Below are 16,189 nucleotides of genomic sequence, written 5' to 3'. Positions count from 1 at the left end.
ATAAAATGGGGCAAAACCACTGACATTACAGGGAAATAAAAAGGAAATCTTTTCTTGCTTTGCAAGACAAAATCAGTAACCACAGTTTGCACCTACTGTATGAACTTCTCTAAGCGCTTTAATTGTAGCCTTCGAGCCTTCTAGAGGAGTAAGAGATATATTAATAAAACAACCCAGAGAGCACCCCCCCCTGAAATAAACAACGTGTGTCCTTATTATGAAAATGCCCTCTGGCACTTTTGTTCTTTTTTCAGTGGTGGTTGTGACCCACTAAATTGATTTTATGATCCTGTTTGAAAAGCACTGTGTTAACTCATTAAACTTCACGAACCCCTACGAGAGAAGAACTATTAATACCCCTATTTCATAGCTCAGTCAAGGGCATGGAGAGTAATGGCTTGCCGGGGTAAGCGATGGGGCTTAGAGCCAAGCCAGACCCCTAAACCTTAACTGCTGTTCCGCTGTCCCTTTAAGGGCTCGGCCCGGGGCAGAGGGCCCCTTCCCGGGACCTCCCGACCAGCAATGGAAACCTTTCCACCGTCCCCTGGCAGCTCCCCTTTCTTGGCCCCAGGCAACTCCTCTTTTGGTTTCCCTAAGCAAGATGTCAGGTTAGTAAAACAGATCCCAGAGTTTAATTAAAATAATGAGTTGTGCCAGAGGAAGGGAGCCAGGGCCAGCCAGAGAGGGGAAGATGAATTACGATTTTGTTCTGGGAAGAGGTGGGGAGGGAGAGAGGAGGAGGAGGAAGAAGGGGAGAAAGAAGGAAGAAAGGAAGGGGAAGGGCAGAGAGGGAGGGAGGGATGGAGAGACGGGGGGAGAGAGTCTGTCTGACGGGAGAAAGGCAGCCACATTCAGATTTGACTCCTCTGCCCCCTTCTCCCAGAGAACCCCAAGTATCTTTCTACGAGATCTGACCTTGTCACTCCTCCACTATAGAGCTTTCTATGGCTCCCTAGTACCTTCAGAATGAATCCAGACTCCTTGCCTTGGCTCTCAAGGCCCCACAGGATCTGTCTCTTTCTTCCTCCCAGCCCTCCTCTCTTGTCCCCGCACTCTTCACCCCACAGCCCAGATATCCCTCCCGCTGCCCACACTAGGCTGTCCTTGAGGGGCTGCGCATGGGCTCTGTGCAGCTCTTGCCCACCATAACGCCAGCTCCTCCTTCAAGGTCTCTCTGTAAATGTCCCTTGGGGGTACAGGGTTGAACCCAACCAGCAACATCCCCTTCCTGAGCTCATGGTTCAGAGCAGGAGACAGATGATGCACAGGTAATAAGTACAAGGACAGAGAGCTTAAGGTGTGGATCAGCACCAGGCGGAAAACCCAACGACTGGCCTTTCTGAGCACCCTCTTTGCAACAGACCCTGTTCTGAATGCTTTATGCATGTTTACCTGTTGCGTCTTATTCCACGCAGATGGGTGGGAAGCAGGTTGCCCACAGAGTGCAACTCGGGTTCTCTGGCTTTGAAACCAGAAGCCTTTACCGTGGCTCCAAACAGTGGGGAGATGGTCTGGGTTGGCAGGTGGGTGGGGGCAAGGAGACGAGGCAGCCTGATATTTAGTGGCCTGAGAAGGTGACCTCTGAACTGAGACAGACAGAGGGGCTGGCCACACAAAAATGGAGGAAAGAGTGTTCAAGGATGGCTGAGGTAGTGGGATATTCTGAGCCCAGCCTCACCTCAGCCTCCCACGAATTCCCATCCTTCCTAAAGTGTGCTTGGTCCAGGCCAGCGTGGGAACTGGGAGAGGCCACAGCCAAACCCACTGAAGGCCTTGGTGGGTCTCAGCCCTGTGGCACAGCACTGGGCTCTTACTTCTCTGCAGGTGACCTTAGGGAAAGGTCAGGGGACCCAACAGGGGAAGAGCCACTAGTCTTTCCAGAAACCAGAGATTAGAGGATACCTGCCTCTTGGGATATAGTGTCCTTTAAGTTGTCATGGATGTGGCTTTATTCACTCACCCCCTCTCACCCCACCATGGCCCACTTGCCTCCTAAGGCCTCTGTGCCCTCACCTCCTGTTAATCTCCCTCATGTGTTCCACTCCAGCTACAACAGCCTTCTTGCTGCTCTCCCAATGTACCAATCTAATTTTTGCAGGGCTTTTGCACTGCAGTTCCCTCTGCCTGGAATGTTCTTCTGCCATCTTCTGATGCTGTCCTTTACCAAACCTCAGCTTCCAGGAAGAGGTAGGGGGTGTGCAAAAGAGGGGCCTTTTGGCCCAGGGTCTCAACAAGTTTTCATGATACAGACATAAGGTTATTCACTGCACCATAATTCATTAGATCAGAAAGTTTGGAAACAGCCTCAGTGTCTATCAACTGGGGAGAAATTAAATCCACAGTGGGCCATCCACACAATGGAATACTATGCAGCTGTAAAAAAGAAATGATGTGGCTTAATATGCACAAATAGGGAACAATCCCTGAGGTATGCTGTTAGCAGACAAGAGAAAGATAAGCAGATGTATAACCAGCCCCCATTTAAATAAAACTATGAGAAAAAAATATACATATATGTAGGTTTAGAATTACTTATACATGGATAAATTATTTCTGGAAGAGATCAGAAGAAATTGGTAACAGTGGATGCTTCTGGGGAGGAGGACTGAGGATGGGTGCAGAAGAAGGGCTTTTCACTGTGTGCCCTTTGGAGCACTTTGACTTTCATACTAAGAAAATACATTACCTACTCAGGAAACTGACATTCCAATATTTTTAGAATCATGACTTATCTCTAAATGGGTTACATACACAAACAGGGACACAGTGCCAGCAATGAGAAAAGACTGTGTTATCCAGCCATGCTACCCTTGCATCTTATTACTGGTTCACTGCTAGGGAACCATGAATTTAACACAGAGATATATAAGTAAATATAACCAATCCTGTGGCTATCTGTGAGCCTCACAGGTATATTGCATTGTAATTTTGTGTAGGTCGGTCAAAAGGATGACTTTGTTCAACTTAGAATTTTAAGTGTACCATAACTTTAGGGATGTTTTCCTTTTTTCTTGTTTTTGTTTTTTTAAAATAAAATCATATTCTAGGAGCCTCAAAAAATAGAAGTCTCCCAGGCTTCTCTGGGCCTGAGGGGACCCTCTCGGTCCCAGTTCTCTTCTGGGAGAGACTAGGAAGGCTCAGAGAATAGAAATAGTAAATCCACAGTCCTACATTTAGCTGTTCCCAGGGGAATGGGATGAGTTCACCAGGGTGCAGAGGCAGGGCAAGGCCTGCCACTGGGGGCTCCTGGTGATTGTGGGCAAGAGGGAATGCCCAGCCTATAAGGATGGTCTTGCTACAAACTGATTGTGGGGGCTGTTTGTGTTTTTCAGATGTCTCTGCTAGAAACAGCCCCTCATAGTGCCAACTAGAAGCTTCATCCAGTTCTGTCCCCAGAGCCCAGGTTTTTGGCCATTACATCAAAGTGAGAGATGTTGATTTAGCCATGGCTGTGGCCTGACCTGAACCAAGGTCAAAGTTTCCCAACAGCCCAAATGACCAAATTGCACTGCTAATAATGAGTATAAATCTAACCCGTTCACGAGCATCGCTCTTCACTGTCCTTGAAGGTCATGCCTAGGTTTGAGTCTTACTTGGTTCTCACGCTCACCCTAGGAGGCAGCAGGGCTGGTTTCCTACTTCCCATTTTACAGGCAGCAAAGCTGAGATTCAGAGTGGGAAAGCAACTTGTCTCAGGTCACACAGGTGGAGGGTGTCCTACATGTCCAGCATACTCTCTGACACACCCCTTGGGGGAAACTCATATGGTTTTAGCTCAGTGCCTTGGTCCCCAAGGTGTGGATTGGAGAGGCCCCTTCTAGCCAGGTGGGCAGAGTGCTGGGTAGAGGCCAGATAACTCGTCAAGACTGTCCTGCTGAATCTGGTGATGGGGGAGGCGCGTTGAGCCAGCGGCAACAGGGCATCAAAGTAAGACCTGTTCAATCTGCCTTTAAGAGGTTTCTGGAATGTGCCCACCTCTCACCATCCCCATGTTTCCCCTGGGCCAGGCCACCATCGTCTCCTGCCTGGATGACTGCAATCAGCTCCTCACTATCTTCCTGCATCTGTCCTAGTCTCCTGTAATGACACCCAGTCCATTTCTTACCTTTATCCAGAAGGGTCCTGTTAAAATCTAAGCTAGATCATTCCATTCTTCTTTGCTCAATGCATTCAGAGTGAAAACTCAAGTCTAACAATGGCCCACAAGGCCCTGCATGGCCTGGTGCTCCTTATCTCTCTGACCTAGTGCTCTCCTTTCCAGTCCTCCCTCACTCCACTCCAGCCACACCAGCCTTCTGGCTGCTCCTGGAACCCACCAGGCACTTGGCAGGCTCAGGGCTCTATGCCCCACATCTTTGCCTGTCTCCTTTCTGTACTTCCTTCGGGTCTCTGCTCAAGTGTCACATCCCCAGAACGGCTTTCTCTGACCTATTCTTCCTATTTCAAATGGTATCCCCACCCCCATCAATCCCTGTCCACTTACTCCTGACATATTACATCTGTGGATAGATACTGTATATTTAATTGTCTTATTGTTTGTTTATTACTATTCCCTCCCTTCTGAGCGCAGGCTTCATGAGCCACGGAGTCTTTGTCCTTTTTCTTGATTGCTATATCCTCAGCGCCTAGCAAGAGGCTGGTGTACAGTAGATACTAAATAAAGATTTGTTGAAGAACAAATGAATGAATTCCTGGTCTCCCAACAGAGTCCTCAGGGCTCTGACTAGAGCAATGGGCTCGAAATGTCTTGTAGATCATTCTTTCCAAGAAACACAAACCCAGCTTCCCCCTGGGGTTGGTCAGTTTATCGGCTGGCCACATGTCCACATCACTGCAGTGACACTACCCAGCCAGCAGGTGTGTGTGATTGGAGGCAAAGTACAGTCTGTGTCTTCAGTGCAGTCAAACAAACCCAAGGACATTTTGGAGTTCACCGGAAAATATGTAGGATGAAATCTTGCTTCAAATGCAGTTTACAAGGAAGCAAAGAGGAACCAGGGATTACTCGTTTGTAAATAGCAAATGAGATCTTATGCGGAGTCGGCTCTCCTTGGGGTTGGCTCTCATTTACAGGAAACCATTATTATGCAGAAATAATCATTTATAATGATAATTACCATTTACTGAGCAGCTATTGTGGGCGAAGCCGGTTGTGGAGTGTATTATGTACATTGTCTACTTAATCCTCACAATATCCGTATTGAATAGTATCCTTGCTACCAGAAAAGGAAACCAAGACTCCTAGAAGTGAAATGCCTTTCCTGATGTCCCACAGATGCTAAAAGAATAAATTAGCATTCAAACCCTTGCCTTCTCACCCTGAATCCAAGAAAAGATCACCAAGGAACATTCACTGGCAATTTGCTGTTAAGACAGCCATGCAGGCAAGCAAACGCCTGCAGTTCAGGGCCTGAGAAAATAATGATTCTAGGTTCTCCAAAAGACAAGGTGGCCAGACATGCGGCACCCTGAGGTCAGGCTGGAGTTACAACTTGTTGCTCCAGAATGCTCTGGCCTTTTTCTCCTAAAAGCTTGGGAGTGGGAGGTGAGGGAAGCTGTGTTTGGAAAGCCTTCTTTGGATTCCATTAAAGAAAGCGTTTAGGGGCACAGAGCAGCCACATCTGTGCTGTTCTGCCAATGCCCTGTGGGTCTTCCCAGTTCTGAGAAAGCTGGGCAAGACCCAAAGCTGGGCTAGAAGGCCTGGATTTTCAAATGCAAGGCCCCTTGCATGGGGCAGGGTCGTGGGGACAGACACTGGCCTGGGACCATAAAACAGACAGGGTAGGAACCTGCTTCATACATGGCCCACAAGGCAAAATGAAATTTGGCCCAAACCAACTCTGGCCAGCATGAAGTGGGAAGGAAGGCCTTGTTTTTGGACAGGCCCTTAGGGTTTAATCGTCCTGTGGAGCATTTTCCTCCAAAACCTCCTGACCTGACATGCCGTGAATGGCCAGCCTCATCAGTCTTGAAACGTTACTTCCACATTCTTCACCCCTCTTGCATTAAGAGGAATTTGGGCTCTGCGTCTGCTTGTTCAGGAGACTGTGGCAGAAACGATGTGGTGCCAGTTTCAGACCAGACCTAAACCTTGAGAAACCAGCCCCTTTCACTTCCTGTTTCTCGGTACAATCACTCTTGGAACCTGGCCACCCTGCTGTTAGGAAGCTCAGGCTACTCCATGGAGAGGAACTGATGGCCAGGACCAACTCTCTGACTGTGTGAGTGAGCCCCAGTTGATCAGCCCCCCCGGACACCATGTGGGGAGCAGAAATGGACTAGCCCCACCTACCCCTTGCACATGTTGCAGATCCATGAACAAATAAATAAATGGTTGATTCTGTTTCATGCCGCTAAGTTTTGGGGGGGCGGCCTGTCATGCGCCAATAGATAACAGAACATCTTCCCAACCTGGAAGGCATTTCCTGGTCTTGCAGGTTCCCCAAATCCAGATACAGGACTTCAATAACAACAGAGAGGTCTGGTTATTTGAAGAAGGGCAAATAAATGAGGCCAGAAAACTTCATCTGCTGACTTTCCCCATCTTGCTCCAGTCTCATCAACTAGAATAGCTAAGAATAGGCTTGGACTCTTTCCTATGTGAGATAAAATCTTCTGTTAACCAAACACATCTTTAGATCGATCCCCCATGGTCAGGGTTGAAGGTGGCAAAGGTGGAGAATGCTTTCCCCTTAATTCAGGAGTTTAGATATTTTTCATGAACATGGAATTATCTGGTAGCTATAACAGTCCTATTTGGAATACCAAAGGAAATAAGGCCATGGTCTTGGAAAGCATCAGAAACCTCTCTTCTGCTCTTCTTTTTTGTTGATTGTGTGGTGCCTCCATGGAGACAGAATTGAGAAGAGATGGGGAAGTTCAGCCTCTAGAGACTCTGTGAGTACCTTTTCTGGGGGCTTGGACTGGCTCCATGGAAATTGGTTTGCCTGCTTTTCATGGAGGTGGGTTTGTCAAGTGATTTTAAAAGTCTCTAAAAGTGCATCTGCCAAACTGTTTCTCTATCCTATTTTAAGTTAGCTAGAATTCCCAAAAAGGCCATGATGACAGGATAAGGCCCAGGGAGCACCAGTCCAGGGATCTGAGCAATAATAGCTAATGCCTGCTCCAGAAGTGACAGTGCCCGAAAAGCTTTCATCAGAATTATCTTGGAAAAATCTTTCAGGAATCCAGTGAAGGTACCTAGATACAAATCATTGTCTATCTGAACAGCGGAATACTGCTCAACAATAAAAAGGAATGAAGTACCGATTCATGCTACACCATGGCTGAACCTCTAAAGCATTATGCTAAGTGAAAGAAGCAAGATACAAAGGGCCACATATTGTATGATCCCATTTCTATGAAATGTCCAGAAGAGGTGAGTCCATAGAAACAGAAACTAGTGGCTGCCTGGGCCTGGGTGTGGGAAAGAGGAGTGAATGCAAAGAGGTAAGAGGTTTCTTTTGGAAAAGTTCTGAAACTGGATTGCGGGGATGCCTGCACAATTCTGTACATTTACTAAAAATCATGGAATTGCTCACTTATGAATGAATTTTATGGTATGGAAGTTATTCCCTAACAAGGCCATTTAAAAAGGGAATTCAGATAAATCAGAGGGAGGAGATGGGGGTGGGGTGTGGGGAGTCATAGAAGCATTGTAGAGCACAGGAGACGAGTGGGTATGTACTGACCGTAAGGGATGGAAGCTGGGACTTTCTTAGTCACCTAACGGGAAATCACAGAGCACAAGGTCTGACTTCCTACCAGTCAAAATGAGATTATATATGGTTAGGATGAAAGCTGAGATAATAATGGTAACTGCTGACACTTATTGGGCGCTTATGTATGCGGGCACTGTACAAAGCATTTTACATGTATGAAGTCATTTGCTCCCAACAGCCCTATGAAGATGGGTTGGGAGAGAATTCTCCATGGGCATCTCCAGGTCTGCATGTCTTCTGAGCAAGAGACAGTGAGAGCTTTGTTCTGGACTATCTTCTCAAGGATGTCTGTACAGTAAACAGCCTCAGAAGGTAGAAAAAGTATCTCCTTCTGGGCAGAGGGCAGAGTATTTCCCAACCAGTGTAATAAAGATAATGTCTTGCTCCAGAGCAAGGACTAGGTCACTATGCCAGTAGCCCCCTTATAAGATTGGGGGATTCCTAAGCTTGGGGAGCCTCAGTTCTGGCAAGTTGAGGTGGTGCAGCATCCCTCTGAGTCACTTTGCGGTGCCCTCATGGAACTGGGGGCCAAGAAAGCTTCCGGGAATGTGAAGCTCATGCAGCTGCTGGCCGTGAGTGCTCAAGTCCTTTGCCTCTGACCCGGGGGTTTCCTGTCTTCTACCAGCATCCATGAAATGCAGCAGGCTCACTCATTAGCTTGCTAGCAAAGGAAAAATCTCAGACCCTCTATAATTCTGACAGCCAGCACTCACATCACCCCTGTTTTACAGATGAGGACTCTGGGGCACAGAGAACTGAAGTTTCTTGTTCAAGGTCACACAGCTAGCAAGTGACGGAGCTTGGATCAAAACCCAGGCAGACTGGAAAAGGCAGAAGATCCAATTAGGGGGTTGGCAAAGGTAACAGATGGGAGTGACAGGAGCTGAAGGCTTCAGAGAATGCATGGAAGGTCGTGCCACTCAGCCTCCCAACCCTACTCACCCCCAGATGCTGCCTATCCCCATATCCGGCTGCTGGGGCTAAGCAGCCAATTTGGGATGGCTGCGATATATTTAACGGTGAGTCACACTCTCCCCCAGCAATCAGCAGTGGCAGGCTTGGGAGGATGCAGGGAGCATCTCTGGGAATCCATGCCCAAGGGTAGCCATGGCAACCCCACCCAACTCCCTTGCCAGCAGCTGGGATGCCAGTGCCTGAATCAAGGCAGAAAATAGCCTCATAGCCTGAGTGTGGCCAAGGACGGGAGCAGGCCGGCCACATGCCATCACCAGTGGGTTCACAGGGGTTGTTGTGAGGGTTCTGAGGACTTGGCAATAAGGAAGTCTCATGGGTGCACTGGTGAGCTCAAAGTCCCCTCATGGGGGCCTGGTGTCTCTGGCTTGCTGGGATGAGGCTTGACCTAGTGGGCATTTTGGTGAGCGCCATCTCTTTCTGCCTTGGTTCCTCTCAGTTTGTCTGTCCCCTCCCTCATGAAGGCCCTTTCCATCTGAGGCTTCTAACCAAGTACCGTTACAACAGCTAGACTGTTGGCAGCTCGGAGATGTTACCACAGACGCATCTTCCAGGATAATTCAGAAGACCTCAGAACCTAGGACCGATCAGCCACACCCACACATCCACCACAAATATGAATATTCCAGGGAAAGCAGTTTGGAATCCATCCATTCATCCGTCCATCCGTCCATCCATCCATCTCTCCACCCATCCATTCATTCATTCATCAATTTGTCCTCTCAGTTGTTCGTCCTGAATTCCATGCCAGGTCCTACAGACCCTGTGTAGATCCGGACTTGGTTTTCTCTCTATCCTCATCCCCTTCAGCTCTCCCCCTCTCTTTACTCTAGCCTTTTAACCTTGTTGCTGTTCCTTGATCATACCAAGCACTTTCCTGCCCCAGGACCTTTGCACTGTTTTATCTGCCTGAGAAGTTCTTCCCCCAGATAGCTACCACCTGACTCCCTAATTCCCTTGAGATCTCTGCACAAATCTCATCTCCTCAGAGAGATGCTATTAAGACCACCTAGGAGAAAGCACCCAATTTCAGCTTTTCTTGGATAAGGCCAAATACATGTAACAAATATGTTATATATAATGTGTATATAATGTATATAACACAGAGACATAGTTTCTTCTGTTTGTAACAAGGAGAGGGAAATTGAAAATTGGTGGCCTGTAAATTAAATCTGGCCCATAGATATGTTTGCTTGATCTATACAGCATTTCAAAACAATTGAATTAGTTGCTAACATATATAAAATTTGGGAAAGTTCATTTTAAAATCCCAACTTTTAACTTCTCTTGAAAAACCTGAAGATCAAGCTATAAATTCCTGCATATGTAACAGTCAGTGGCTGGGGCTGAGTAGTGGTCACCCCCTTAGACAGTATTCTGGTCTGCTGGAGGCTCTGCTGGGCCCTCTTCATTCATTCATGTGGCCATACACAGCCCCCAGGAGCCTTTGTGCTGCAACCCAGGCCTGCAATCTGAGTCTCTAAGGGTCTTAGGTTTTGGACGGAGGGTATGGAGCACAGCAATTTTTTTGCTTCAATTAGTCAGAATTTAGTTTCTGAACTAATCCAGGCATTCTAGGTGAAGGTACTGGGTAAGCAAAGACCTAGAGGCATGAACACATAGGGCAAGTTCTAGGACTGCTGATAAATACTCTGGAGTGGGAAGAGGTCAGCAAAGTCATTTGGGGCCAGAGTCTGGACGGCCTTGAATGCCTTGCTAAGTCACATCAACTGATCCTACTGGGCAGCTGCAGAAGATTTTGGAGCAAAGAAAGGGACATGATCAAGTTAGCAGTGGTGTGGGGAAGTGAGAGTGAGAATCACCCTTGATAACAGGGTTCTTTTCAGACCAAACCCCAGGCAGGAGCACACACAGGGGTGAGAGGGCTGATGTCTCCCACCAGCACCCTCAGCACCCAGCTTCCTCCTCTGGCTGTCTTATAATAACAGTGTTTCCAGTACAGACATTCTGGGTCTCCTGCCATGGATCACTCAGCCACCCATGCAGAGAGAAAACAAAAAGCCGTGTTTTTCTGTGTCTATTTTCAGCTGCTGCCTACATCTTTGTTCTCTGTGAGGAATATACACCCCCAGGGGCCCCTTTCTCAACCGTGGCCGGGCAGCCAGGTCTGGGCCACCAGGCCGGGTTCCGTTATGGGAAGGAACTAGCAGATCTAATGGAATCATGCCGACTGGGCCAGGAGCAGCATGGAAGTGTTGGTGTTCTTAAGTCCCAGAGATGCTGAGGTAAGGAGCTGATCCCAGTCAATACGCCCATCCTAGACAGACCATCTGTGACTGTTCTGAGCAGCTAGGAAAAGCCCACTCTCATTGTCCCCATGAAGGTGCTGCCTGGAATTTGGGAGTCTGTACTGTATGGTATATTTGTGCCCATTTAGTGATGAGCTGAGAGGAGAAGTAGGGACCTGGATGGATCCAGCTCACCCATTGTACAGGTGGTAAAACTGAGGCCTGAAAAAGAAGCACAGTTTGCTCAAGGTTGTAGAGCAGCTGGCCAAAACCTGTGCTTGAAAAGACCAGAACGTAAAATTCAGAGGGCATATACTTTGTCTGCCTTGGTCACAACTCCATCCCTACCGCACAACATAGTACCTGGCAAATAATAAATGCTTGATAAATATATTTTGGATGAATGAATAACATCTCTAGCTGTTTTTAGCTTTTACAAATAATTTTTGCACACAGTCCCTCATTTTGACTCATGATTATCTTTCAAGCTACAAATGGCATTTTCCTCATTTTGCAAATGAGGCAATAGAAATTCAGAGAGGTTTAGTCACCCACATGAGATCACACAGCCTGGAAGTGGTGGATGCAGGATTTGAATCCACAGCATCTTACTGTGGGCTGGGCATCCCTTAGAATTTTAGGGTAGGGGAAGAGACTTTGGAAATGCCCAGCAATGAGGCCAAAGCCTTGATTTCCAAGGACATCTCTGACCTGAATTATACTACACAATCTTGGGGGAAGAGGGAGACCAAGAGAGCAGTTTCTAAAAATGTTAAACAGAGTTGTCATACAATGCAGCAGTTCCACTGCTAGGTGTACACCCAAGAGACTTCAAAACCTATATCCACACAAAAACTTGTACATGGAAGTTTATAGCAACATTATTCATAATAACCAAAAAGTGGAAACAATTCAAATGCCCATCAACTGATGAGGTATAAACAGAATGTGGAATATATCCATACAATGGAATATCATTCATCCACAAAAAGGAATGAAGTAGTGAGACATGGATGAACCTTGAAAACATGTGCTAAGCAAAAGAAGCCAGACACAAAAGGCCACACAGTGTGTGATTCCATTTATATGAAATGTCCAGAAGGGGAAAATCTATAGAGACAGAAAGTAGATAAGTGATTGTCAGGAGCTGAGGGAAAGTGGGAATGAAGAGTGATTGTTAATGGCTTCTTTTTGGGGTGATGAAAATGTCCTAAAATTAGATGGTGGTAATGGCTGCATAACTGTGAACATGCTAAAAACTACTGAATTTTACATTTTAAATGGGTGATTTTATGCCATGTGAGTTAGATACCAACCAAACCATTTTTTAAAAAGACCAAGAGAAGCATTTCCATGACAGTGGAAGTTCAGAAGGGGAAATACACAAATGAGAAAATGTCCCCAGCATGGGTAGCCCCCAAGCTATCTGCGTGGATGTCTCTGGAAGGATTTCAAGACAGGATTTCAACTCAGAGCCCCAAGGATTCATATGAGGGGCTTGTCCTAGAAAGTTGAAAATCTAAGGACACCACCTCCAGGCAGCCCTCCCAGATATCCCGACCACGGAGGAGAAGAGGAACCCAGCATGATAACTGCACACCACTGGGTGTCCAGTTGCTCTGCTTGTGATATCTCACTGAAGCCATGAAACAGCCTCGCTGAGGGCATGAGAGCATCATCATGCCCATTATCCAGGCAAAGAAATGAAGGCTCAGAGAGGAGAAATTCCTGGCCCAAGGTCACACAGCCAGTGTATGGTGCTCTCAGCTATATCATAGTACATGGAACTTGTCCAATTTGGGACTTGGGGCTACTTGCTGGGGTACCCCTGTCAAGTTCCTTGCTCTCGTGGGTCTTGGTTTCCCCATCTGTACCATGAAATCCCCACTCACCCCTTCACTGTCTTGGTGGGGTCTTCAGCCAGAGCATTCCTATTTGCCTCTGATATGATGATTCTCTACATTTAATCAGATTTCATTTGAATATAGCTACACATCTTTTCTCAGGGCTCCATACACCCAGGGATCTGAGGTTAGATCTGTGCTGTTTTTCTTGACTCCATCCTTCCAATGCCTGGCATCCTGTGTATATACTGTGGACTCCAAAACCACTTCTCAAATAACCCTGATGTTAGGGTTCAAGCAAGAAGACAAAACTGCTGCCTTATGAAGCATTTGCATGATGCAATTTCACAGGCTTTCTTTCCTCAGTGTAAAGGGGTTGCTTTTCAGGGGCCCTCTCTTTACTTCTGAAGCTTTAGGTCAGCTTTGCATTTGCAGGCCTGAGAAGAATTTCCCACCAAAGTATACAGGCAGAGCTGCAAACACATACCTTTCATGTCTCCATCCAACCATCCATCCACCCACAAATTTGTCCATCCATTTTCCCATTTACTTCATTCATTCATTAATTCAACAAATACTTATTAAGTGTCTACTATGTGCCAGATACTGTGTTAGTCACTGGGTACTAAGAAAAGATAAAAATAAGCTTCCTGTCCTCATGGAGTTCACAGTCTTGTGAAAGATAATAGGCCTTAGTAGACCATAAAATATCAACATAAATTGGAAAGAATGCCACCAAAGAAAAGTTCAGAATAGCAAGAGGGCCCTAATATCTACGGGGGGTGGGAGGGACAGAAGAGGGCTCTCTAAGGAACTTCATATGTGAGCTAAAGTCTGAAGTATGATTTATTATCTATCTGTGAGGAATGTTCTTTGCTAAAGAGAATGCTTGTTCATAAGAAAACAAATCCTTCCATTTGCAACAACATGGATGGAGCTAGAGGGTATTATGCTCAGTGAAATAAGCCAGGCAGAGAAAGACAAGTACCAAATGATTTCCCTCATCTGTGGAGTATAACAACAAAGCAAAAACTGAAGGGACAAAACAGCAGCAGACTCACAGAACCCAAGAATGGACTAACAGTTACCAAAGGGAAAGGGACTGGAGAGGATGGGTGGGAAGGGAAGGATAAGGGGGAAAAAGGGGCATTATGATTAGCACACATGATGTACGGGGTTGGTGGTAACACGGGAAAGGCAGTATATACAGAGAAGACAAGTAATGATTCTATAGCATCTTACTATGTTGATGGACAGTGACTGTAATGGGGTATGTGGTGGTGACTTAATAGGAGCAAATGTAGTAACCATAGTGTTGCTCATGAGAAACCTGAGCATAAGATTGTATATCAGTGATACCTTAATAAAAAAAAAGAGAGAGAATGCTTGGTTAGAAAGTGCTAAAGAGCAAATGAATAAAAGAAGCTCAAACAACTAGGGAATTTATTATCCCACATAACAGAAAATCCTGAGATAGGGTTACCCCATAACTGAAGAACTCAACAATATTGTCAAGGGTCCAAATTCTCTACCATCTCCTTCACCATCTTCAGAGGACTGGCTCCATTCCCAGGATGGCTTACCTCATGGACCCAATATGGCTGCCATTGCTCCAGCCATCATGTGAAGGTATGACTACATTCAAGAGCAAGAAAAAATAACTTTTCATCCTCCTACCACTTTCTGAGATAGAAAAAAACTTTCCCAGAAACTCTCCAGCAGACTTGACGGGTGGCATCACACACCCACACCTGAACCATCACTGGCAAAAGGAATGGGGCCACCATGATTATCTCAAACCAGCAGTTCTTACTCAGGGATGATTTTTTACCTCCAGGGCACATTTGGAGATATTTTTGGTTATGATAAATGTGTGTGTGTCCTATTGGTATCTATTACGTAGAGCCAGGGATGCTGCTAAACATCCCCTCACAACAGAATGATCAAGATGTCAATAGTGCCAAGTTGAGGAATCCTGCCGTAGACCAATCAGAACCAAATCCTGAGTCATGGGGACACCAGGCAGAAATGGGTGGGAGAATTGGTTAGGGAAGGCTTCCTAGAGACTGGAATAGCTCAGCGGAATCTAGAAAAATGGCCATTGGCTACAGCAATACAGGTAATAAGTCAAGCTGGCCATCAGGCTGTGAGCAGAAATGCAGATGACCCTCTCCATCTTTCCTGCTTTCAGTAGAATGTGAGCCCATGCAGACAGGGACCCTGCTGTCATACCACTTCCTTATCCCCATTCCCAGTTCAGTGCCTGGCACAGTTGTTCAACATGCCATTGTTAAAGAGTGAGTGAGTGGGATGGGGGAGACCCACTCTTGACAGTGGAACCCCCAACTCTGGAAATTCCTGGGCATAGCACAGAGTGAATGCTGTGGACAACAGTCAGAAATGACATAGGAGGGACAGTCAGTTGGCACTAGCAAGACCCCCAAAAATGGTTCAATCCCATCACTGTACAGATGGGGAGATGAAGGCACAGAAAAGGGGAGACTGTAGTTAAAAGTCACTCAGCAAGTTGGGGGAGTTGCAGGCCAGTATACATGGCCCCAGGATCAACATCAACTGTTGGATCCGGAATGATCATTTGGAGACATGTGATTTGGCTGATCAGTTTCTAGTTCTAAATCGTCTATTTTGGGAATTTGGGCATGCCCCACCTCCCATCTCCTTACAAAGCTGTCTTCCTGGATTCACGGACCCTGTGATCCCAAAACGATGCTGGGTGGGACCACCGTTTGGTCAGTGATGCACCTGCCTCAGACTGCAACACGGCCGCCACAGTGGCAGCCCAGGTTTTGTTTGGCCCACATAGTTCTTAAAAAAAAATGAATTATTTACCTTCTTTGCCAACAATAAAAATAATTGGGACAGTGTGCCTATAGTCCATATTTCTCACTTCTCCGAGATAATCAGGTTCGGCGACACTGCGCCCATTTCCCTGCATGACAGCCCCGTACTGGAGCTGGGCAGTGGCTAACCCATCAGGGAGGGAGCTGTCCAGTCCACCCCAGCGCTGCCCTGGCATGCCGCTCACCTACAGGAGAGGCTTCTGAGATTGCAGCCCAGCCCCTGCTGAGGGACAAGGGGGCAAGGCCACATGGGGCCCCAGGCACCACACCCCCCCTTCTCTTGGAAGGAAGCGCCTTGGTGACCATGGCCACACCTGGCCATTTGTAACACATTCTCCACCTGAAACGGAGAGATGACAAGGACGTCTCTCTTCTCAGCTCAGGCAACATCAGCTCCCAGCATCCCCAAAGCCTAAATTGAGAAGGGGGAGGAATGTGACCTGTCTTCTCCATCTGGGTCCCAAATGCAGATACCCCAAACACCCGCACTGTTCAAGCAAAACCAGAGATGGGGTGTTGGGAAGGATTGGTTTAGATTCCAT

The 16,189-nt window shown here is 46.8% G+C and overlaps 1 protein-coding gene and 1 long non-coding RNA gene across 3 annotated transcripts in view; one reads left to right on the top strand and one right to left on the bottom strand.

Annotated features, from left to right (window-relative positions):
- The window catches only part of KCNB1 (potassium voltage-gated channel subfamily B member 1), a 99,929-nt gene that overhangs the window by 42,064 nt on the left and 41,676 nt on the right, over positions 1–16,189 (bottom strand). The window lies entirely within an intron of this gene.
- Positions 1–16,189, top strand: part of LOC118970229 (uncharacterized) — a 31,479-nt gene that overhangs the window by 8,004 nt on the left and 7,286 nt on the right. The window contains exon 2 of the long non-coding RNA XR_005058024.2: positions 10,742–10,939. This is a non-coding gene — a long non-coding RNA (uncharacterized lncRNA). The remainder of the gene's footprint in view (positions 1–10,741; positions 10,940–16,189) is intronic.

The sequence above is a fragment of the Manis javanica genome, chromosome 5 (assembly GCF_040802235.1).
Source record: "Manis javanica isolate MJ-LG chromosome 5, MJ_LKY, whole genome shotgun sequence".
Classification (NCBI taxonomy): Eukaryota; Metazoa; Chordata; class Mammalia; order Pholidota; family Manidae; genus Manis; species Manis javanica.
The sequence above is the reverse complement of the archived record's forward strand: the minus strand, read 5'-3'. Positions and strand labels throughout refer to the sequence as shown.